We start from the raw sequence: 25,960 nt of genomic DNA, 5'->3' as shown, positions 1-25,960 counted from the left end.
CAGTCCCCTGTAGATAGCGCCACACACAAACCCCTGTAGGTAGTGCAACATAGCCCTCCCCCTCTTGAACATACTGCCACACAGCCCCTTATATATAGTGCCAGACAGCCCCCCTTATATATAGTGCCACACAGGCCAGCTTGTGTATAGTGCCACAGGGCCCCCTCCCTTGTATATAGTGCCACATAGCCCACTCCCTTGTATATTATGCCACACAGCCCCCTCCCTTGTATATAGTGCCACACATCCCCCACCCTTGTATATAGTGCCACACAGCCCCATCCCTTTTATATAGTGACACACAGCTGTCCTTCCTTGTATATAGCGCCACACAGCCCCCTCTCTTGTACATAGTGCTACACAGCCCCCTCCCTTGTATATAGTGCCATACAGCCGCTCCTCCATTTTATATAGTGCCACACAGCCCCCTTCCTTGTATATAGTGCCACACAGCCCCCATCCCTTGTATATAGTGCCACACAGCCCATCTTCCTTGTTTATAGTGCCATACAACCCCCCTCCCTTTTGTATAGTGCCACACAGCCCTTCTTCCTTGTATATAGTGCCACACAGCCTTCCTCCTTTTTATATAGTGCCACAAAGCCCTCCTCCCTTGTATATAGTGTAACACAGCTCTCCTCTCTTGTACATAATGCTACACAGCCCCCTCCCTGTTATATAGTGCCACACAGCCCTCCTTCCTTGTATATATTGTGACACAGCCCCCCTCCCTTGTATAAAGTGAGACACAGTACCCCTCCCTTGTATATAGTACCCCTCAGCTCCCCCTTGTATATAGTGCCACACAGGGCCCCTCTCTTGTATGTTGCCACATAGCCCTCCCCCCACAAAACTAAAATACTGTACTTACCTTTCCCCGTTTCTGCAATGGACGGAGCACTGCACAAACCTCTGTGTGAGACGCATGCGCAGACCACCATGATGCAGTGATGTCATCACGACTGCCTGTGCAGGGTGTCCTCCCAGCGCCTTATAGGCTGCAGGCCTAACATGGCCTTCAGCCTATAGTATTCATTTGTATCTGCATCCTGAGGACGCAGATGAAAGTGAATGTGACTGTCGCTAGCACCAGGGCCCCCTCCAATGCTAGCGACACCACCGGGCATGAGGGGTCCCGTGCCGCCCAGCCCATAAAATGTATGGGCCGGGTGGCCATGGACCCCCTGGGAACCTTGGGCCCTGGGCAGCTGGCCGAACCGCCCTTATGAGGATCCGCCACTACAAGGGACTCCCGTTCTGTTACTCAGTGGGGTTCTCAGCATCCGGACCGCCACGGATCTGTTAGTTATTACCTATACAGTGGAAAACTTTTAGTAATTAGAATACCCCCTCATTTTATTTATTTTTTAAGTACTAAAGTAAGTCCACATGTAGTGTAAACACTGCAGATTTTCCGCAACAGACTTCATTGCGAAATATCCGCAGCGTAATACAGTAGCAACAAAGTAGATGAGATTTGAATAAATCTCATCCAAACGCTGCGTAAAAAATCTACCGAAGAAACGTTCATAAATTGACCTGCGGTGCGGTATTTTAATCCTGAACATGTCAATTTATGCTGCGGAATCGCTGGTTTTCTGTTGCGGAAGGTAAAACCCACAACAAGTAACAGTTGCTGCTATTTTTGCGGCGGAAAACCTGCGATTCCGCCGTGAAAATCGCAGCTCAGCAAAAAAAAGGCTATACTTACCCAGATCTCTATTCTCCTGTGTACAGCCCGGCCTCGAGAAATGACGTTTCATGACAGTCAATCACAGGCATGGGATGAAACGCCATACCATGAGGCCGCGCTGCAGCGTCACAGGGACGCATCGTCACGACAACAGTGTGTGGACAATTGGCTAAAAACCCCTCATATGGGACTTTGCTGTAATCTTAGTAACAACTAAACAGTTACCAACTAAGTAGTTATGAATAAATTAACAACTACATAATACAGGCAGTGTTTTTAATTCACTTTTGAACAGTAATTCATTAATACAGATTTTAGTTTTATTTATTAATCAGAAATCAATGTTATATATATATATATATAGATGTAGTGGGAAGTTCTTTACGCCTTTTTAGGCAATTGTATATGTTACAATGTATTATTGGGCAAATCCTTTTCTCAACCTTCTCATCTTCTCATTTCCTAAGTACGACAGCACACAGGTCTAAATCCAATGCATTGTCCACATACCATTACAAAGCTTGAGAATGGCCCCATTGTATCTATGGGCTGAAACATTGTCTTTGTAATGATATCTGGACAATAAATGATATCTGGACCTATGTGCTTTTACACTGAGAAGATGAGCAGCTAAGATTTATGTCATTGTCATGGGTTGTCAATGATTGTCCTCTCTATCTACAGCAAAATAATATTAAATGATAAGCAAAAAAAGTCTTAAGGAACAAAATTAGTCCCTATGCTTGTTCAGAGCAAGAGGGTTTTTCTTTTTTTTTTTTAGATAAAAAGAGAGACAACGGATAGACAATATTACATCATTACAACTGATCTTGATATTCACTTATTTTTTCAGAAAAATATACTGAAACGATTAAGAGACAAGCACATTTCTCTGCATATTTACATTTACAGAAGTTGAGCTAAAACTTGTCATGCTATTTGATCGGTACACGTTCAGTGACCATAAATGATAGTAAAGCAGATGAAGCAGCAGGGTCAGAGAAAAGAACATGCTTCTCTCCTCTTGTAAAGTTGGAGGTTAGTAAAAACTAAATGATATAAACAAAAGTTTACATTTTATTTTGTTATTCAAATAAAATATTCTAGGACGTAAGATCAGTGATTGTTTTAATTTCTACACCATTTTACAAAATATGTTCTAATAATATATAGTATAATGCACAAACAAAAATAGGCATCAACCTTTTTGATGTCACAGCTAATACCTCAAGGAGTGAAGTTATGAAGTTACTGGGTATAATGTCCGAAATATGTGGAACTCAGTAGTTGTAAGCTCTGTTCCCTATAAGGTGCGTTTTTCCCCCGCTCACTAAACGTTAAAAGCCAACACTCGCTACGATTCCGCCGCAAAACTCGCAACACTTAGCTTTCAGTTGCGAGTTTTGCATCCCCATTGAATTCAATGTGGAAAACCTGCAACAGAAAAGCAACGAAAATGCAGCATAAATTGACACGCTGCGAATTTCTGCACCACAGGTCAATTTATTAAAGTTTTCGCTCCAGGTATTTTTTTGCCTCGTGGGCATGAGACTTGCTGTGGAATTTGCGCACAGAATTCCATTGTAGAAATTCCGCAGCATTTACGCTAGGTGGGAACCTGGCCTAACACTCACTATGGATGCCAGCAGGGTCAAATGAAGTCTTGTAAGTAGGACTAGCGATTCTCACCGATCGTATAGTGACCTGGCACAACCACCGTGAGGACAAGAGAAAGGAGGTGTATTGCGGAGTGGTGAGTAACATCACATTCAGCTCTGTATGTGACAATATAATCTTCAGATGAAAAATTTACAAGATCTTTAAAGGGCTTTTTCCAATCTTCTAAATTTCTTATAGTTCTTTCCTATAGTTCTATGCAGAGGTGCTAATATGGGTATGTTCTTTCTCCCTAATTCATTATTGTACTCCTTTGCTATTTAAGCATCATATTCTTATACATCATGTTATACTGTTAAGGGTTCTTCACTTAGTCTCTATCCGACATTTGGATAGACTCATATATTTTTTTGTATACCAATGCATTGCTCAAACCCTCTTCTTAATCAATTGTCTACACATGGTCTCTGCATTTGACAGACGTTTTTATTCATGCTTTGCATGACTCATTTTTTAATATATTGTTATCTTCAATAAAATTTGTATTTTTCTATCATTTATGTGTTGTGTTAATTGTACCCCACACTCTGTAGGTTGTATATAAATTTCTTATAGGTGTAAGTCCTATACCTTTTGGGAGAACAGGGTTCCCCTGACCCCTCACTATGCAAGGGAAGATGACTGAGGCGGCCACAACTGCCTGACTGTTTCCAATTCCATAGACTTCAATGGATAGAAACCACCTGTCCATTCAGTCTCGATCTGAATCCATGTTCTTGATAAATGAATAGGGATGGGCAAATCGATTCTAAATTAATCAAATTTGGTCCAAAAAGTTTAGGATTCTGCAAAATCTAGAACTTTTGGGTTTGCGGCGCACGAATCGGTAAAAACGGTGGCTGATATTTTACAGATTAGAAAAGGGAAGATGGGAGAAGAGGACATAAAAAAAACATGCCATACTCACCTGGTCTCCTGTAATGACGTGACACTGCCGATGACGCCTTTTTGTCACATGTACTCTCTGATGTGGCGAGTCTTTGTCAGCCTTCTTAAATTACATTGTTTTGTCCCATATAACCACTGCAGCTAATCACAGGCTGCAACGATCACATGGAACAAAACAATGTCATCTCTGAAGGCCGGCAGTGATGCGTCTCTATAGGAGACCTTGGGAAGTTAGGATGGACTCAAAAGTTACCTGAATGCCATGTTTGACTCTTTAATGTCTTCTCGGACTGTGTTCAAGTTGGATAAGTCCTAGAAGACATCAGAGAGTCAGACCATCAGGGCACTTGCGATATGCAGTGAATTTAATCAGTCTAAATTGAATTGGACTGAATTCGGCACTGAAACTAATTTCAGGAAATTTGTTCATCTATATAGGTGGATATTAGTTGAATAAACAAAACTGTAAATAGCATAAGCTGTCCAGTGACATTGAGATTTAGAATATTGTTACAGTGTTTACAATGTTAAACATAATAAAATAATTGAATTGTATAGTAGTATTGTACAGATTCTTTAACATACAGGTGCAGACACCAGTGTCACTGTAATGCCAAGTGGTGCTGTAGAGATCAGCATGTGCTGAGGAAAGTTAAGTCCATTACATCCCTGTTCGATTAATTAGTATGAAGAACTTCAGTAGATTTGAATCGGATAGTGGAGATATAAACATATCTTTAAATTTTATTTTACTCAGCATATGGATAATGTTTGGACTGTATGTACATGGCCATATTTGAGATCCATGTTACATAGGTCCTGAATTCTGACCAATTTTAGAGACACACAATATTTTTTTTTCTCACAAATTCTGTGATAATTAGTGACAAAAAAAATTGTAGCATTGAGGAATGTATTCTGTATTATGGAGGCATGGCCTCCAGGGGAGAATATTGTGCCTCACCGAGGCACCATCAATGGGTTTGTGTTATAGATCTGTTTTGCAGTTAGTGAATAACTGCATGGGTCCTTACACCATATATTCTTATGCCCTACCCCTTAAAATATAGATAATTCCTCCAGAACACACTCATCCTAATGCCCTTAAATTTATAACTGTGCCAGCCACAATACATAAAAGTGCCAGACAGTTCTCCCATAAAAAGGCCAGCCACAGTGCCCCCAAACTATTGAGAGCTACCATGCCCCCTTTACAGGCCAGCCACAGTACCACTACTCTTACCTAGGGAAGTCATATTTGCATTAGTGGTCCAGTAATTTATATTTTTACCTGCTGCCTAGACATGCTACTGGGCAGTCATCAGAGACAAATGCCTCCCCCTGGTGCTGTCACCAACCTGCAATGAACCTGGGAGAAAGAAAAATACTCTTCCGGGGGTTCTCTCATTTTTTCAAAAGTCTCTCTGACATTCCAGGAAAGTAAATATACATGCCTTACCAGGGCTGGGCTTAGGGGTATACTGAAGCGGGAGCCTCAAATGGCCTGGCACCTAAGGTTTAACACCATGAATATTAATTGTATAGCAGTATTATTTAGACATTGTATAGCACTATTATTAGACAAGCAATAGCATTCTTTTTTAGACATCTGTATGGAAGTGTTCTTTTGGCAACGTGGTGCAATATTATTGGTGCCTAATTAAAAGTATGGAGCTTATAATTATGGACCGTTGTTTGTACACACTATAACAATACACCATACAGGGGCTTCTAATAGGAGGTACCGCACAGGGTACAAGATAACGTAAGGCCGGCCCTGTGCCTTAGGGACCATTTACAATTATCCGGCAAACGGGCATTCCCAAAACGCTCGTTCACGATAACTGTCCTGTGTAAACAGGGCAACGATCAGCCGATGAACGAGCAAACACTCGTCCATCGTGTTATTGTATCGTTTACGCAGTATAAAATATTATCGTTGTCAGCAGAACATCTCCCTGTGTAAACAGGGAGACGCGCTGCCGACATGATAGAAATGTATGGGGAAGAGCGATTGTAGTAATAAGCGCTCATCCCCATACATTACTGATAATAGCTCCTTGTGAAAGGAGCAAATGAGCGCCGATCAACGAGCTGTCTCATTGATCGGCACTCATTCACACGGCCCTCGTCGGGCCATGCAATAGGACCTTAACTCTTGAAATAGTCGTGTGCACAAGAACTTAAACAAACCTTACATGATAAGATCGTTGTACTTCAAAATGTTTCATGTAAATAACCTGAAGAATTCATTGAATTTCAAGTTTTTTATTGCGCTATAGGTCTTCTCCAAATGTTCTCCATCAGTAAGTGACAGCCTCATTTTAATATTCAGAAAAAAAATCAACATGCCGAGATAAACCGTAAACAATGTGAGATTTATTTGAATAAGAACAATGATCGGACTGTCAAAATTCATCTCCTACTAATGACATCTTGCCTTCTACATGTTGTTATTTTTCCCAAGGTTTCCATCACTGAGAATATTGTCAATCTACTGGGGCGAAAAAAATTCTATTGGCATAGAGCTGACACTGTTATTACTGTTTAAGTGATAAATGGAGCTCAAATATCACTCAGCATGTACCCAGTGATTTTTCCTTCGAAGCAATGCTATTTAATGCAACTTACTTTACCTCTCCCTGCTGTAAAATAAAATCCAACTAAACTATGAACAGGGCATTTAAAAAAATCTTTACAGCAAAATAACGCATATTTTTGCACCACAACCTAAGGTGTTTGTAATTTAAGATATAAAAATATGTATTGGAAGCTCCAATGCTGAGCAGGTTTTTATAAGCTAATATATAAGCAAAGGACTATGAAAAGGAAGATTCTCTTATTGTCTCTGTACAATGAATATCATTTGTGTCATAAAACTGTGACAATGAAATTTTTGTGCCTGACTCTGGGTGGCTGCCAATAGAGAACTTTCCTTTTCAGGATATTACCTGCAATAGAATAGTATAAGTAAAAGTAATGAAGAAAATAATTGATACCTTGTGAATAAAACGACTGTATATGTAAGAATCTGACACATTGTGACATGTTCCGGCTTTTATATTCCATTGTCTTCAAATTAAAACAGTTGAGTAAATTTGTAGGAAATGAAGTGTAACAGCAGTGTGGGGACAAATAATACACAAAAGGACACAGCAACATAAACATTGTGGAATAGGAAAGATGTAACATATCCGTTGCGTTCACCATGGCTGCACGGTAATAAAATGGCCAAAGATTGCAGCATTTAGAGAGCTGAAAGATCCTGTTTTACATTTGCAAGAATTCCCTAACCTAACTGTTAACCAGAGTGATTCTTTATTTATAATAAGAAATAATATTTAGGCTCCAGAGACATGTACACAAAGCCGTATGATGGTGCGCCCAGTATGGAGGCATTAGCACTCCGTGTGCCGCCATATGATGCTTCTCTGTGCCAATCTATTATGTAGATATTCACTCCTAAAATCAATCCATCTCTGTAATATAACATCCATTGTAGCACGCCATCATTTTTGTTTCCATAGGGAATCTGTAAGAAAAAAAACAAAAAAAAACATCATGCCTTGGTATAGGGCTAAACGGGTTACAAAAGGGTCACATAGACTGCTATGGGTGCTGTGTTAAGGCACTGTACAATTTGGAGGTTATATAGAGCCATTGTATATTAGTGTCAATGAGGCCTTAAAGGGGTTTCTCCATAAACCTATATGCTCTCAATAAATGTCCATATTAAACTGGATTTTTTTTTAAAATATACTTCATTTAAAATATTGTGCCATTGCAGAGTTATCCAAATACCTCTACCCCATGTATCAAATCCAGGAAGTTTTACATTAATCAAATTTTCTTCCTACTGCTGATGTCCCTTAAGGCTCTTTTACACGGGCCAATTATCAGGCAAACGCTCGTTTAACCGGCTGATTGTATCGTTTATGCAGCAAGAAATATAATCGTCGTCAGCAGCACATCTCCCGGTGTAAACAGGGAGATGTGCTGACGACATCATGGAAATGTATGGGGACGAGCGATCGTTGTAATGATCAATTGTCCCCATACATAACCAATCATTGCTCCTTGTAAAGGGATCAAACGAGTTCCGATCAACGAGCTGTCTCGTTAATCAGTGCTCGTTTTTACGGCCCATATCGGCCCAAGTAATAGGAAGTTTACATGGCTGAGTCTGCACAGTCTGACTGTTTGGTTTTCTTGCAGTGTTTTCTCTTGCTTGGCGCAGGGCTCAGAATGCCGTCACCGGGATGCACTCTGGTTCTTACTGCACAAGCTCGACTACGTCTATAAACTACTATGGGCTCCATCGTCTTCAATAGAGCACATAGAAAGGAATATGAAGCTGAGAATTCAAAGTAATAGTTATGAACTACTACACAGGACCTCAGCAATGAGTGATCACGGCGCTGCACGGGTGAATTGTGGGAGCAGGATCACGTCATCCTCCATTTTCAATACTTATACCAGGAAGTAAAGGGAACCAACTTCTGGAGACAATAAATATGTGCAACGTACGGATTTTTACAAAAATATCTATTTGTTTGTGTTAGAATGTATAGTAGATGTGGTCCCACCACTAACTTAGCGATTTATGTTAGCAGGTCATAATATATAAAGTTAACACCAATTCAAAAATATGAGTTGTCCAAATACTGTTATATGAGTTTCGAAAAAAAGGATCTGCTTTTTTTTGGCCAGAAACAGCCACTCTTGCCCATAGGCCATGTCTGGTATTGAACCTCAGCCCCACTCGCTTGATTTACACTGTGCTGCATTACCAGACACAGCCTACAGGGAAGAGTGGCGCTGTTTTGGGGAAAAGAGAAGAAGATTATTTTTCTAATTTAACACAAATTCTTCTGAAAAGGAAGTAATGTAACAGATTTTGGGTAAGGTTCCTGTTATAGATTTTTGCATTGGGACCAAGGAGCTTCAATTTATGCCTCAGCTGATAGCCAAATAGAAGGCTCCAGACACTTCAGAGCTTTGGACTAAAAGAACAGTACTGAGCATTTGAGAAATTGTCCAGCAAGTTGTAAGTATATGATGGATGTTGCTTACAATAATGAAGAGTAATTAATCTGCAGGTCTGATTCTACGCTGGTCTTATCTCTCATCTGGTCTGCACATAACACTACAGCAAGATTTTAAATAAGGAATTACCTGCTGACAAGAAAACGATATTTATGCACGTAAATGCACCCCAAACACCCAGGCACAGGAAAAAAAGCAAACATTAAAATGCAAATGTCTGTCTTTCAATTGGATTATGCCATGCAATCATCATATGTTATTATGTAGTCTGCTTCACAGTTTCAAGACTCCTTTTAAGTACATTAAATATGTATTATAAGGAACGGCTGCACAGATATATATTTTATAAATTGTTTCCAAGCTCTTTTGCACATAATTTATTATAGCTTTAAGCTTGAGAGCTACAGGCAATAGCCCACACATGCTACACTTGTCTCCATTTGACATATCCTTCTATGGCTGTTACAAGACTATTAGCTGTTATAAAGGACTCTCATCGGACACAGTCTAATGGTAATTCTATTAAGTGCTACATGGAAAATATGAAGCTACAAAACAAATATTTATATTATAAATTAATATGCACATATGTTCCATAGCAAAAAGAAAGTTGCCCAATCTTATAAAACACTACGGGCCTCATTTGATCTGTCTAGTAGAGGAATTAGCTTTGTTGAAACCTATCAGAGCTTAGTTTTTATTTCTCAAGCCGCTCTGAAGAAATTAAAGCTGAACTGTGATTGGTTACAATGGGCAACAAGGTTAGTTTCTTTGTTACATACATTTTATAAGGCTCTGCTCATACCCAATGTATGGCCCAGACATATGCAACTGTACACCATACAGTAGCATTCGTCGCCCATTGACTTCCATTGAGTCAATCTGATCCTACGTAATCCCCTGTACTAAAAAGAGTAGTTGACTATACCAAGGGGGTATCCACTACGTACAAAGAAGGTTTCTACATCAGTATAGAAGGGTTACTTTACTGTAATAGCAGTAAAACTATGAAACCCTCTGCCACATGTAGTAGATGTGATTAATTTCTTGAAGGAGTTTAAAATGGGCCTAAATTTCGTAGAATGCTTAATATTTAGCACTTTTTCAATGTCAATTGTAAAAAAAAATGATTGAGAAGAAAAATGTAAGACATGAGATAAAACAAATATCACTGTACAACATATGAATGGAAAAATTCACTAAGCATAAAATAAAATAGCACTCAGGCTGTGAAATCTTCTGTACAAGAAGAATAAACAGTGATGTCCAAGCATTTTTAGTGAACAGGAAAACTATCTACACATTATCATCTAGTGAGTTGAATGAAGAACAGAGTAATGGAAAGCAATTCTGAAAAACTAAAAAAAGGAGAAGAATTTACATGATAGTTTAGAATGAATGATCAAGGTCTAATTAATAAAGACTCTCTAAACTTTACCCATAGGCTCCACATTTTCATAAAATTATCATGAGTCCTCAACACCCAACTAGCTAGTACCTCCAGCCTGTGTACCTGGTTCACCTTCTCTACCAATTTAGACAAAGTTGGAGGCTCATGAGAGCACCATGCAATCGGTATAAGTAGTTAAGCCACCACTATGAGAAAAGTGCGTAAGTTATGTTTATTGAAATTCTGGGGTGGGGGCTCAAATCAGAATTGATTTCCAGAAGCCCTAAATTTGTTGGCACTCCAAGAAGAGATGAAGGTAGCGGCCAGGCCCTGTCCCACACCTCCAACAGATATTGTCTGTTTCGAGAGAATTAAATAAGTATAATAATGTTACCTAAAGGTACTTGGTGGAGAAGAATGTTCTGTCCTAGGATGGTGGGGCATGAACCAGCATTTTTTTCTGTGGATTAAATTCTGCTCTATGTACAGCTTTTTATGCTTTTTCTAAATAAAAAAAAAGGGAGCCTAGTTGTCACTATGAAAACTGAGCCGTAATATGGTCGCGGACATGAGGCCTTATTTTATAAGCCCAAAATAATATATAAAATTAATTAGGAAGGTGAGGCATGGCCTGGTGCCCAATGGTAATAGTTGAACGCTTGTAAGCTCTGCTCCTTAACCTAGCTTTAGAGCCTTTATTCATGGGCATAAAAACACAAATATAGGGTCATACAGAGGATCAATGTCCAGGCACTCCAATACTTTTAATGCCTTGCTCTGGGGATCCGAATTGTAGAGTGATCTATGACTGCGGTGGCCTGCCTGAGGCCTTTCCGCCTTCGCACCAATAAAGCTTGTACTCACTGCGCAGTCCTCCCTCGGAGCTTCCACACCTGCCCAGAGTTCCCTCACAGCAGACACAGACTTCTGCAAACAGCAATTAATGTTGATACTGTTTGCAGTGTCTCCATGCCCAGTCTTGCCATGCACTGCATCCATAATGGTGCCAAGTGACTTGACACCAGGGGTACAATGCCACCAAGTTCCATGTCATCTTCATCTGTTACATCCAGAGGGGGGCCTATCCACTCTCTGTCGAGGGCCCTTGCTGCAGGTTCAGAACTTTGTCTACATGACCTGGAAACCTGTGATGAGCATATTCCCACCTTTCCCCCACAGTCATCCTAGGAGCCATGCTTCTCGCTTTACTACCTCTCCCTAGAATTTACTATGCCTTTCTTTACCCACTATTCTCTTGTTGACCTTGAAGTGGAAGATTGCCTCATCAGAAAAGTTGTTGACATTGCTTCCGAACAAACTTACCTGGACAGCATGAAGAAAGGACATGGAAAATTCACAGGCTTTCATTTTGGCCATTCAAGGCCAAATGTTTGACGTCAAACAATCGGCAGACTGAGACTTTAAATATCTGCAGGGAGTTATAAATGCTGAATAATACGCCCTTTTGCCATGTCCTTCAGGCCTCAGGACATTGCTTCTAAACTCAGACATAAGAAAGATAAAATAAGAGGACTGAATTTTACCACACTCCCCTGACACCTATTTACATCTTGATTGATATTTTATTTCTTACTTTGTAATCCGCTATTGTTTTGACGATAGAACCTGGTTAATCCCCTAGCCCTTGTCCCAAATGGAAAAAGACAGCTACACCTGTATTTTTACTTACTACAGTTCCAGGTGATGCCAACCTCTTTCCCCCACTAGAGCTTGCAGATATTATCGTCCACTTTAATTCTCCTCTTTTATATATTTATATTGCGTAAGACTGCCCTTAGCTATATGGTTTTTTATATGGTTTCCTTTTTGCAGTCTACTATGGGATCATGATACTGTTTGGGCTGAACCGAGTGTGTATGGGCGGGATTGGAGGTGTGGCTCAACAGGGAAAACATTTGGTTGTCCTTCTTTGCGATACTTGAAAGTTGGGAGGTATGGTCTATTCTATCATCTACAGAGCACACTCACTACCTACTGTGCTATATTGCCTTTACTCCCTTATATTTCATGCCTTTTTCTCTTTATTGCTTTTTCTTAAGGTATATTGTATGAAATGTGACATAAACCGCTTGTATATTGTTATACCATGCTGTCTTTATATTCCGTCGTTGCTTCTCTCATTTACTCTGTTAATGCTTGAAAAAGGCCATAAAAATACAATTTATAAAAAAAATATGAGAAGTTTAAAGAAAATGTACTGTAATTAGAGTAAGTTTGATGCTCAAACAAATTGTAGATAAATCATTTAAGCTCTTGGTTTATTGAATTTAAGAATTTATGCTTCTCCTTTGACACCTATTTTTACTTCTATTCATATATTTATTTATTTTTTACATTGAAAGGTTAATAAAAAGAAGTAAATAAATAAAAAAGCTACATTTGTAAAAAGAAAAGTCAATGATAACTATTATTCGGAAGTACAAATCTGGATCAAACAGCTGAGCACCAAAAAATAAGACTGTTTAATTATATCTCACATTGAAATATTGTATAGTTATAGTAATCTTATTAAGTTATAGGAATGAATTGGGGTAGTGGTTTGTCAATAAACTAATGTTATGTTTAAGAAAAAATAATACATACTGTATATAGCACAGTTTATTTGTTGTTTGGATACCAGAGCCCATTCTAGTTTTGGGCCCTTGGGCGATAGAGTCAAAGTGGGCTCCCCAGTGGGCCTGTGGCACTAGGGGTATGTTCACAAATGGCATTTTATTGTATGTGTATGTTTTGTAAAAATGAAAAAAAAAAAAAAAGAAAAAGAAAACTGGAGAAAATGCACAAACCCTAAGCAGGAGACAGGCAGCTGCGTGCTGCAAAGTTTGGAATTAGAGCTCTTTAACCTGTCACAAATTTGGGTGCTAGATTTGTCCAGAGAAAAACCAATAGCTTTAGTAGTCTTATGTCGACATAGCTGTTTTTGGCTGGTAGTTGGTAGTTTTGGCAACATTTTGCGATACTCTGTAGGCAAAGCTCAATGATATCACAATGGGGCAGATTTACCTATGTACTTATGACAGAAAGTACATCTTTCTCAAGAAAGAGAACTGAAAAAGTTCATTAATTATAAATATATGAAGAATTTATAAAGAGAACTGAAATAAATATATTGCTTAAATGTTTTTAAGTTAAAGGCTTTGTACAACTTTGAAAATGTTTTTTTTTTATTTATAAAAATTTGTATCAGTGTGTTTGGTGCAACTTTGTAATTTAATTTTTTTTAAAAGGCACTGACGTGTCCAGTGAAAGTGGGTCCTGCGTGTCTCTGACACACAGAATCCACCTGTTATCCATCACATCTAAGTTATGAACAGAGACACGCAGGACCCACTCTCACTGGTGCCGCTGACCTGACAGATGTAAGTGGCAAGAAACTTTACCTTGACTTTGCAGCAAGCTATCAGAGTCAAGCTAAGGATTGCATAACTGATACAGATATTATTGCCATGCAGTGCCCACATACAAGAACCATATACTGTATTTGCCACATAACAGCTTTAACCATCAGAAGCCTCTGCTGCAGTCAGAAAAGTACAGATGTAGCCGTTTTTATCTTGACTTTTAACGCATTAAACAGAATCTTTAAATACACCGTTAAATACAGAGGTGCAAAATCCTTTATCTTGAATTCTTCAATTACATTTTAATGACTTTTGTTGAGTGAGATCACGCTGCAGCAAGTTATCAGAGTCAAGATTAAGATGGCTACATCTGTAGTCCACCTTAAAATGTCATTTTCAACTAGGAATAGGATTTTATAAGTAATGTTACATAACCACTGCATGGCATTTCACATTTAGGGTAACACCACAGGGCTTTGTTCACACAGTCGTTTTAATGCACCAGGAGTGGATCGTAAGAAGAAGTAATTTTTTTTTTATACATCTTCTCTTATTTGGATCTAGAACCGATTTTCTCTGCAAAATCTGCACCAAAACTGCACTCAGCCTAATAAGGCCGGAAAGAGTTTAGTATACAATTCATACTATTAGTAATCAGGCTATTTATTCTTCAATCTAGTGAAAATGATTATGAATTTCTTCCATATTTATAATCCAGGTGAAGTAGAGTACTAAGAGTACTAGAGTGAAGATTTTCTTTAGAGAACCTTTCATACGACTCTCAATTATACACTTTTGCTTTGCTGCATAGCGCATCCCACCCTTGGTGAGAACGATCGATACTGAGTTGAACCTGTTTCCTAAAATCAACTCTTACCTTCAGAGGAAAAATAAGCAAAAAGTCAAACTGTGTTCCACAAGGTTGGTTTTAACGTCACAAATAAATAACCCTTAATATCAGCAGGAAAACTAGGGGAAAAATGAATTGAATTGAAGTATGGTACTGTCTTATTGCAAATTGCAAACAGCCTTGTGTTGAATTAGTTTAAAAAAAAAATAATGGCCAACTATTTTACACCATATCGTCTTTATGACCATAATTCTCTGCTGATTAATTTTTTAGATCTTAATAGTGGTCGCAGCTTTGTTTTTCTTATACAGATCTTCAAATCTTCTGCAAAGTCATAGAGTTAAAGAAAAAAATTCTGACTGCCACCACTAGAGGGAGTTTGGGAGTTTACCGTTTGGCGCATAAACAGTATGCAGTAGATTCCTAAGCTCCCTCTAGTGGCTACTACAGGCAGCCAGACTTTATTATTTAACTTTAGGACTATTCACGTGATTTGGAGCTCTACAAAGCAAAACAATCCTTGACTATCTGTACTATAAGATATATAAACAAATTATTCAGCACAGAGTTTTGGAACTATTTAAATTACATTTTTAAAAACGGGTTTTAAGGCGGGATTCACACGACCGGGTCCCGCCCGAGCACGAGTGCCGGCCAGTAAAATCGGCCATTTTGCCCGGCCGGTTTGCATAAAGTTTTGCATCCGTTCCGGGCCGGGCAGATCTGGACAGTGACATCAGCGGCAACTCCTGAAGGGGAATCCCCATGTGTTCGGGGATTCCGCTTCAGGAGTTTCCCCTGATGTCACTGCCCAGATATGGACAGAGATATCAAGCGCTCTGTCCAGGAGCGGAATGCCTGAAAATACGGGGATTCCGCTCCTTCAAGGAGCTAAAGTGGGGCTAGTACATAGCAGAGCGGGGAGATACCTCCCCGCTCTGCTATAGTGGCGTTGCTACAGTAGTAGCAGCCGCAGCAGCAGCTGCTAGCGGCGCCATCGAAGGTTTCGCCGGGCCAGGGCGCTTTTAAAACAAGCAGGGGAAGGGAGCCAGCGCAGCACTCCCTTCCACCTGCTGTACACCCCGGCCCTGCCACACAGTGTACAGCGTAGCCATTCGTCCGAATGGCATCAACTCCTCCTCCTCACATGCACTCTGCGCTATGAGGAGGAGGAGATAGAGCGCAAGCCACGGAAAACCCGGCCATCACTCGGGACACATTCCGGTACCCGGCCGAAAATAGAGCATGTCCTATTTTTTGACGGCCGGTTTTCCCGGCCGTCAAAAAATCGGTCGTGTGAATAGCCCCATTAGGGGTCTATTATTCCTAATGCAGCCGGGTGCCGGCCGATTTATGAACGGCCGGCACCCGGCCGGGAAAACCTGTCGTGTGAATGAGGCCTAAGGCTGGACATAAACTTTAAAGAGAGCTAATAACATCAGCACCATGTTGCTATTCAGCTATGCATTCACTCTTTTATTTTCAAATCAACCAAATTTCACCAAAATGTTATTGATTATTCGGAAAAATAATGAATACGTTGACTTTCATTTAGATTCTATTAGATTAGACACATTATTGACTTTGCTATTCGACACAAGAGTTAATAGGGTTTGCAGTTTTTTTTTAATTTTATCCAGCTTACTCATAAGGAATCAGAGGGCATTCCCATTATACGTTTTGAAAAAATGATGACCTCCCTACTGCCGTACGGCGCCCGCTGGTCTGAGCTATGCTGCATGTAAAGATTACACCTGTACTCATGGTAGCAGCCGGGATGCCCTCTTTGTCCAATGTACAGATGTCAGATCAGCGGGTGCCACAGGGAGAGAAGGACGGCATATTTTTTTAAAACATATAATGGGAACATTCTTCATGACTAGGAGGGCTGGGTAGAAAACAAAAAAACTGAAAAACCCCTTTAATGGGGAATGTTCACACAACGTTTTTTATTAAGCAGAAAATATCTGCCTTTAAATTTTCTTCAGGATTTTCGAGACTTTTTTTTGGCTGCGCTATTGATTCTGGTATTTTTGGCCGGATATGCGACGGAGGCACCTAATGGAGCCTCTGACTCAGATGTCAACAGCCCCTAACTGAGTTCTTCAGTGCAAACGACTGCTAATATTTGTCTATGAAGATTGCATGGCTGTAGGCTTTTTATGCACCTGTTTGTAATTGTTGTGGCTAAACTGGCCAAACCCATTAAAATGGGTTTACATACTTTTGGCCAAGTAGCATATGACTGTAAAATTAGAGGATGGATTATTAATGAAACCTAGAGCACGATAAAAGTGGAGGTCAAACCACCAGGCCACTAAAACAACTTTGAGACTTGCACTATAAAAAAAATTGCATGAATTTGATTGATTGCCCAGGATCACTCCTTCAGTCTTTAAACTTTAAAAAAAAAAACTTATGCTCATTTAATAGTATACCTTAAATATATCAACTTTGTAATTTACTTACTGTTAACATTTATTTGTTTTATCCATGCAAATTCTGTGTGAATTTACTGCCACTAGGTGTCTCTCTTCCATTAATCTGCTGTTCCCTCCCTGTTGTCAAGCTAAATCCATCTCTAATTACAGAGCAGAGGAGACAGATTGCAGAAAGTGGAGGTGTATCACTTCACAGCCTACCCATAGAAGTTTTTAAAGAGGGGGCAAGAGTAGGAAGAAGCGTGAGTGAAAGAAACACAGATGCTGCCTTTAGAAGTCTATGTAGAGTGAGCAGGAGCAGTGAGAGAGACAGAAAAGCTGTTACTGATAAAAGTCTAAGGGGAGTGGAGGGGGAGCAGGAGGAGGAAGCACATAGAGAGACACAGATGCTGCTGCTCATAGAAGTCCATGGAGAGGGGAGGGGGAGCAGGGGATGGGAGCAGTAACGAGAGAGAGGAGACACAGATGCTGCTGCCCAAAGAAGTTATAGAGAGAGGAGGGAGAAGCAGAAGTAATAAGAGACACAGACTCTGATGTTTATAGAAGTCTATGGAGAGGGAAGGGAAGAGTAGGAGAAAGGAGCAGGGGAAGAGAAAGAGACACAAAGATACAGATGCAGCTCCCCATAGAAGTCTATGGAGAGGGACCAGGAGTAGGGAGCAAGAGCAGAGAGAGAGGAGACACAGGCGCTACTGCCCATAGAAGTCTACAAAGAGGGGAAGGTGAGCAGAGAGAGACACATAGACGTTGCTGCTCATAGAAGTCAATGGAGAGGGGAGCAGGAGGAGAGAGCTGGAGCAGAGAGAGAAACATAGACGCTGCTGCCCATAGAAATCTATGGAGCAGAGAGAGAGACACAGGCACAGATGTTGTTGCTCATAGAAATCTATGAAGAGAGGAGGGCCGAGCCGAAGGAGGGAGCAAGAGCAGAGAGAAATAGACGCAGATGCTGCTGTCCATAGAAGTGTATAGAGTCAGGAGGAGAAAGCAGGATCAGAGAGAGAGAGAGACACAGGCACAGACGCTGCTGCCCATGGAACTCTATGGAGATGGAGGGGGAGTAATAGATTAGGGAGCGGAGATAGAAACACAGACACTGCTGCCAATAGAAGTCTATAGAGAGGGGAGGATTAAGCCTGGAGAAGAGAGAGAGAGGAAACAGCGGCTGCGGGTAAGTGTTATAGGTCACCCCCATGCTGGATTCTCAGCTACACTGCTCATTGCTGCTGTATAATGTCTTTCATGCTGATTCTGCTTCTTAGGGTGTGCTACAGAGAGATAGTGGACTAGGATGTTCTCTGCTCTCTATGTGCATTGCTTAGAAGACATAATAGCAGTTAGGCTCCACCCACTAGCTCAGAGAAAACTAAGACTTAGAGATAGAGCCTGCAGAGGGGAAAACGTCAAAAAAATGCCATATTCAAGTCATATAATGGCCAGAAATAGTGTTATTCCTTATTTTCACACATATGACAGTCTATTCTAAAAAGTCATCAGAAAAGTTAGGTACGCTTTAAGAATAATTATGTCATTATAAAAAATACTTTTTTACCTTCTTATTTTGATTTTAATTAATATAAAATTACTAATTGTCTGCCAGTGAATAAAATATTCCAGTAACTTCCCAGCATAATAATGTAATAGGCAGTTGTTCTGTTTAATTTGTTGTAAGCGAGCAGTAAAAAGTTTTGGCTAATTAGTGTCATTATTACCCAACTTTAAACACTGCTAAGACAGCTCTCTAAACCCAGAGTGCACAGAAGATTAGGAATGTGAGTGCTCCTGTGAATTTAACTTGTCTAAAGTTTAATAGTCCGAAACAAAATAATTTCATATGAAATAGTTATTTTTCAGATTTGACATTCTTATTTTCTGTATTGTCTAAACACTCTACATTAAACACCATTCATGTATTTTATTTTAATGATGCTTTTTGCTAGTTAGCAGTAGAGTGAACCATGGATAAAGTAAAACACACACACACACGCACATATATGTATGTATATATATATATATATATATATATATATATATATATATATATATATATATATAAATATATATATATATATGGAATACCCAAGGACCATCACTGATAATAATTCCTCCTAAAAAGTTTTTTTGGGAAATATCTCTGAAGAAATGTGAACAAAATTCCCATGGGGTTCCTCTTCCGTTCATCTATCTGTAATAGAGTCTAGTATCTTAAAATGCTCATGAACAATGTCCAATATAGAAAATCTCTGTTCAAGAGCAACATGTTGGTCTGCCTACATAACATTATATAGTGATCGTAGTGATCCATTCTGTACTGCAAGTGAAATTGGACGTCACATCCGAAGCCTAGGGTAGCAACCACTTTCGATACAAACTATCAGAAATGTTTGCATGACATTGGGATACAAGTCAGATGTCCAACTACAGGTGTTCCATTGACCACATGCCACCGATCTCAAAGACTATAATGGTGCACAGCAAGACGGAAATTGAGGCTGGAATGGAGTTCTATCCTCTTCAGCAATGAGTCCCGGAGATTGGTCTGGAGACTACCAAATCCATGAATTTTATGCAAGTGTACATAGAGAAATTGATGCTGTTTTGAAGGCAAAGGGTGCTCACGTCAAATATTAATTTGACTTAGATTTCTCTGCTGTTCATTCACTTTGTATTTTCTTAATTGCTAAAAATAAAACCTTTGCACCATTTTTCCACAACTGCCTAAAACTTTTGCACAGTACTGTATTTTAAAATATACTTTCCCAAAATTAAGGAACTGCAAAAATTGCAACACCCCGATATATGTAGTTATTTTCTGAATTTAGCTGTCTGTTGATACAAAGAATAGCAGCCCCGCAAAGTTATTAATGGATCACCAAAGGAGAAGTTACTCTTTATAACATACTTCTGACAAATATATTGGCTTTATACTGTTTGCTTGTTCTAGTGTTTACGGTCATTGATTGCGGCTCTTCATAGGCAGCTGTATAACAATGACACCTGCGCAGCTGTAAATTTACTTCAAACACTATAAAAAAAAATGATTGCTGCATCAAAATAAAAAGTGTTTCCGATGCAAATTTCAGGAGTTTTCAGTACATTTCTGTACATTTCCAGCACAGTCAATAGTGCTACAGGGTTTGAAGGACAAGGTTTTTTTTCTGCGTATTAAAAGTCAGGGAAGAAAATTATATAGCTGACTTATCTGTCAGTTATAAATCTGACTTATCTTATTATAAAACTGATTTATATATCTGTTTTATGTGATCAGCGGTCGCATTACACACTGGAAAAAGAGCTTCTTCCCAATTTATTCAGTCACGGCGCTGTACATTTGGTTGTGGCTATGCCTAGTACTGCAGCTCAGTCTCATTCACTTGAATGAGACTGAGCTGCTGTGAGCTGTAGTACCAGGCACAGCGTCAACCAAATGTACAGCGCTGTGACTGTATAAACAAGGTCCCCTTCAAGCAGCTGATCGACAGAGTTGCTGGGAGTCAGACCCCCAGCGATCAGATTTTGATAACCTATCCTAGGGAACAGCTGGCATGGCTGTTTTCGTAACTCCCATAGAACAGAATGGAGAGAGCCGTGTAATGCGGAGGCCACCTCTCCACTTAAACCCTGCCTGGAAAAGGCGCCTCACTAGGCGGGACAGTGATTGGGCGACCCCTGTTCTCGATATAAGTGTGGGTCCCCTGTGAGTATGCCATAAATGTGTGAAATAGGAATAACCCTTTAAGGATCACAGCAATAAGTTTTCTTTCGTTCGGAGAGTAATCAGTCAAGCCTTATGTGATCTTCCCTGTCAGATCTAGACCAAGGAGTACTCCAAGTCTAGGAGGACAGATCAGACAGCTCAGGCGTAGATGACCCTTTTGACCACAGTAGAGACACAGACTCTGGGACAATTTGTTGGACCTCTCCTCTGAGGATAGAGCGATGCGACACACATGCAAAGGTTCATAAGGAACACGTGGGCACAGTAGAAAAAGAAGACATTGGTAAAATGTTGGGAACCAGACGTGAAGATCGTGAAGTACGCCCCTTCTCCTAAGATTTCCTAATGAAACAAATATCCACCTAATTGGCAAGAGCGATAATGCCGTTCAGTGAAGAGGGAATATTTTGCCGAGCCAGTTTCACATACTTACCAGCTACGCTTGTTCGTGCCATGCACAGGACTGCCCAGCCTAAAGAACGCTTGGTTTTCCTGTCCAATCAGCTAACAGGCAGTTCAGGGTGCTCGTCAGCAGCCCAATCAATGAGCTTGGTGCTCTATTTAAATCCTGCATTTCTACCCCTGCTCTTTGCCAGTTATTATATGATATCCTGGTTCCTTTCGTTGCTATCAGTTGTATCCTAAATTTTTGACCCTGCTGCCCTTGACTATACTCTTCTGATTGACCCTACACTGCTTGTTTTGTGTTTTGACCTTCAGACTGCCTGTTCTGTTACTTGTGATACTTATAGATAAAAATGCGCCAAATTTGTCATCCAGGATGAGCCACTTTGATAAGTTTAGCGCATCTAGTCTAATTCTTAACTATCTATATTTAAGACAGTATTTGTAAATTTGCCACAGTGTATCAGTTTTTCCTGAAGTGTTCTTTTAATAGACGATTGTGTTTTTTTAATCTTGAGAGTTCGCAATCCAATTATGATTTTAATATATTTATTCTGAGATCTACTCATACCCCATTCAAACAGAGTCCCAGAGTCCCAACAAGAGCAAAACCGTCCAGGTAGACAGATTGTTTCCATTGATTTATCATGTTCTAAATACAGAAGAAAAAAAAATAAAATCCATATAGTAACAAGTATCAATAGAACGGCTTATTTGCATATTCGTCTCTAGGAAATTGCTTTTCATAACTTGTTTTATTATTTCTGTTAAGTTTTATTTAGACACATTGTATTACAGTATATACAGTTTATGTTTGGAGGAAACATTTAATTACGATCTAAGGAGAATTACAAAGCTGATCTGTATTTCCTGTGATTTGCTATTCTCAGTATGTTCATTAAAATAAAATTGAGCAGAAAATAATAAGGTTATGAAATGACTAAATGCTGCCTTAACCCCTTAAGGACGCGGCTTAGTTTGGGCCTTAAGGGTAGGAACACACGCAGGGCGGATAGGCTACATCAAGCTTAGCAGCGTATCCGCCCTGAACACCGCAGGGAATTCCGTCCGAAATTCTGCACCACACTGCGGTGCGTTTTTTCGGGCGTAAATTCTGCTGCTTAAATTATCGCACATACTTACCTCCTCCCTCCTCTGACGTCCGCTCCAACCTCCCTGGATGGCGTTGCAGGCCATGTGACAGCTGCAGCTTGTGATTGGCTGCAACGGTCACATGGCCTACGTCATCCAGGGAGGCCGGACTGGAGAAGAAGCAGGGAACTCTAGGTAAGTATAACTTGATAATTTTTTTTTCTTACTTGAGATTTTTCACTGTGATTCCGCCGCTAATATTGTAAAACACACCACTTTGTTGCGGGTTTAGGCACCCCATTAAATTCAATGGGAAAACTCGTAGCAAAAGAGCTGCGAATCTGCAGCATTAATTGACATGCTGCGGTTGAACCGCACCGCAGGTCAACTAATGTACGTTTTTTTCGGCTGCATTTTTCCGCAGGGTGGGGACGGGCTTTTTGGAAATCTCACCTACACTGCTGCTAGTGTAATACGCTGCGGATTTCCCAAAATTAATCCGTTGTGGAAAATCCGCAGTGTTTACGCTGAGTGTGTGTTCCTACCCTAAGGACGCAGTTATTTTTTTTAGGTTATTTTCATCTTCGCATTTTAAAAGATAACATTTTTATTTTTCTATTGGTGTAGCTGTAAAAGGACTTGTTTCTTTGTAGGATGAGTTGTAGATTTATGGCACCTTTTTTGGGGTACATATAATATATTAAACAAATTTGAACATTTTGGGGGGTATAATAGAAATAAAACAGCAATTCTGTCATTGTTTTTTTGTGATTTGTTTTTACAGCGTTCATAGTGCACTATAAAGTACATGTAATCTTTATTTTTGTACTACTTTTGCACAATAAAAATCCTTTTTAATAAAATGAAAAAAAAATGTATTTGTTTCATCACATTTTGAAAACCGCAGCTTTTTTTCACAGAGCTTTATGATGGCTTATTTTTTGCGGGACGAGTTGTGATTTTCATTGGTATTATTTTGGGAGTAACGATGACTTTTTATTTACTTTTTATTGCTTTGTTGGGAGACGAAATGACCAAAAATACAGCAGTTCTGTCATTGTTTTTTAGTCTGTTTTTATACAGCATTCAATGCCTGGGATAAATAACAATTTAATTTTACAGTATGGGTCATTACGTATGTGGCAATACAAATTATGTGCATTTTTTTTTCATTATTATTATTTTTCCCATAATAAAGCATTTTGTAAGAGAAAAAAATAAATTGCTTGGAATATTTAAAAAAAAAATTCAGAAACTTTACGCGATCTCCTGATTGCTTTTATAATATGTTGTGATACTACTATAATGCAATGTATTATGCCTGTTACACCCCAAGGCAAGACTTAGGGTAAGGCCACACGGTGCGGTCACGGTGCGTTTATGTTGCGTTTTTTAACTGCAGCAAGTCATTTTTCAATAGAAGTCAATGGTGAAATGTTTGTTATGGACAGACGGCTGCTATTATATTACAATGTATTTTTTGTGCAGTTGACCGCATCTTCATAATGTCCGACCGCATGCAGTTCATGACCGCGCTGCCAAAGTTGTTGCTGAACTGCTTGCATTTTTGCTTACAGTTCTGCAATACATTGTAATGAATTTTATACAGGAAGCACCTAACAAACTTCAACACGGGTGAAAACTATGTCCATCAATTATTTCCTTTAAAAACACAACAGAACTGCAGCATTGCAGAGACAATAAACGCATGCAGTTCACCGCATGCGGTTTTCAAACGCAACAAAACCGCAACAAAACCGCGTCAACGACGCACCGTGTGGCCTTACCCTTACATATTGAGCCCCCTTCCTCCATAAAACCACTTAGGTGCCTCAATTCACAACTGTTCACAACTGAGATAACCCTGATCCCGACCTTTAGAGCCGGGTGTCGTCTGTTTAAGGGTAAGTCCACATGTAGCGTAAATACTGCAGATTTTCCACAATGGATTTCATTGCGGAAAATCCGCAGCATAATACAGTAGCAGCAGAGTGGATGAGATTTAAACAAATCTCTTCCATACGCTGCGTAAAAAAAACATTCATAAATTGACCCACTTTTGCTGCAAAAAAGCTGTGATTCCCATGCAAAAATCGCAACTCATAAATTTTTGGAAAGTTATACTTACCCAGATCTCTCTGCTTATGCGTCCAGCCTGTAACTACTGCTTTTTTCCCCTGTACCGCATATCCGGCTCTCCTACATCACTGTTATTGACAATCGGTTCATCGGACTAACCTTTCTGGAATAACCTCTACTGTCCTGCATAATCAGGTCTGGTACATCACAGTTATTGTACCTCGACTGGTCTGACTAGCCTCTGAACTACACGCTGCTGTACCGCATACCCAGCTCACCTACATCTTTGTTACTGACCCACTATGTTTACTTTAAATCACTGAAACATTAGTGACTTCCAGGTGTGGTATTGCCCATAGCAACCATATTTGCTCGGGATTCAGATTCACTTGCTACCATTATCCAGAGAATTAACTACCAGACTAGCTAGAGGCACTTAAGTCCCAGGATTCTCTAAGTCATGGAAAAGGAGGAAGTTATAGGTGAAATTGTGTGGACAGGAAGAGTCTTTCTCTGGGTATTACAGGAATCAGATTGTTACGCTTGGCTATTCATATAAAATGTATGATCAGAAGCAGTTTCCCCCAGTGATAACCACTGATCGCCAAGGGTAAGAGAAGTCAAACCTGTGGCGATCAGCTGATCACCAGGCTAGCTTTTATTTTAAGGGCATGCCCACACGTGGCGGATTTCCTCCGCAACTGTCCGCATCAATGCCGCACAGAATCTGCGTTGCAGATTCTGCGGCGGATCTGCCCAAAATGTGCAGTAAATTGATGCGGACTAGCTGCTGCGGACTGCGGTAAAAGTGCTTCCCTTCTCTCTATCAGTGCAGGATAGAGAGAAGGGCGAGCACTTTCCCTAGTGAAAGTAAACAAATTTTATACTTACCGGCTGTTGTCTTGGTGACGCGTCCCTCTTTCGGCATCCAGCCCGACCTCCCTGGATGACGCGGCAGTCCATGTGACCGCTGCAGCCTGTGATTGGCTGCAGCCGTCACTTAGACTGAAACGTCATCCTGGGAAGCCGGACTGGAGACAGAAGCAGGGAGTTCTCGGTAAGTATGAACTTCTATTTTTTTTACAGGTTGCTGTATATTGGGATCGGTAGTCACTGTCCAGGGTGCAGAAACAGTTACTGCCGATCGCTTAACTCTTTCAGCACCCTGGACAGTGACTATTTACTGACGTCTCCTAGCAACGCTCCCGTAATTACGGGAGCCCCATTGACTTCCTCAGTCTGGCTGTAGACCTAGAAATACATAGGTCCAGCCAGAATGAAGAAATGTCATGTCAAAAAAGCAAGACGCATCCGCAGCA

At 40.1% G+C, this 25,960-nt stretch overlaps 1 long non-coding RNA gene across 1 annotated transcript; it reads left to right on the top strand.

The window, feature by feature from the left end:
* Positions 1–7,381: 7,381 nt before the first annotated feature.
* LOC142761365 (uncharacterized) lies at positions 7,382–8,784 on the top strand. Its single transcript, XR_012883621.1, has 2 exons — positions 7,382–7,477; positions 8,474–8,784. It is a non-coding gene; the product is annotated as an uncharacterized LOC142761365 (long non-coding RNA).
* Positions 8,785–25,960: the final 17,176 nt, after the last annotated feature.

This window comes from Rhinoderma darwinii, chromosome 4 (genome assembly GCF_050947455.1).
Source record: "Rhinoderma darwinii isolate aRhiDar2 chromosome 4, aRhiDar2.hap1, whole genome shotgun sequence".
Lineage (NCBI taxonomy): Eukaryota > Metazoa > Chordata > Amphibia > Anura > Rhinodermatidae > Rhinoderma > Rhinoderma darwinii.
The sequence above is the reverse complement of the archived record's forward strand: the minus strand, read 5'-3'. Positions and strand labels throughout refer to the sequence as shown.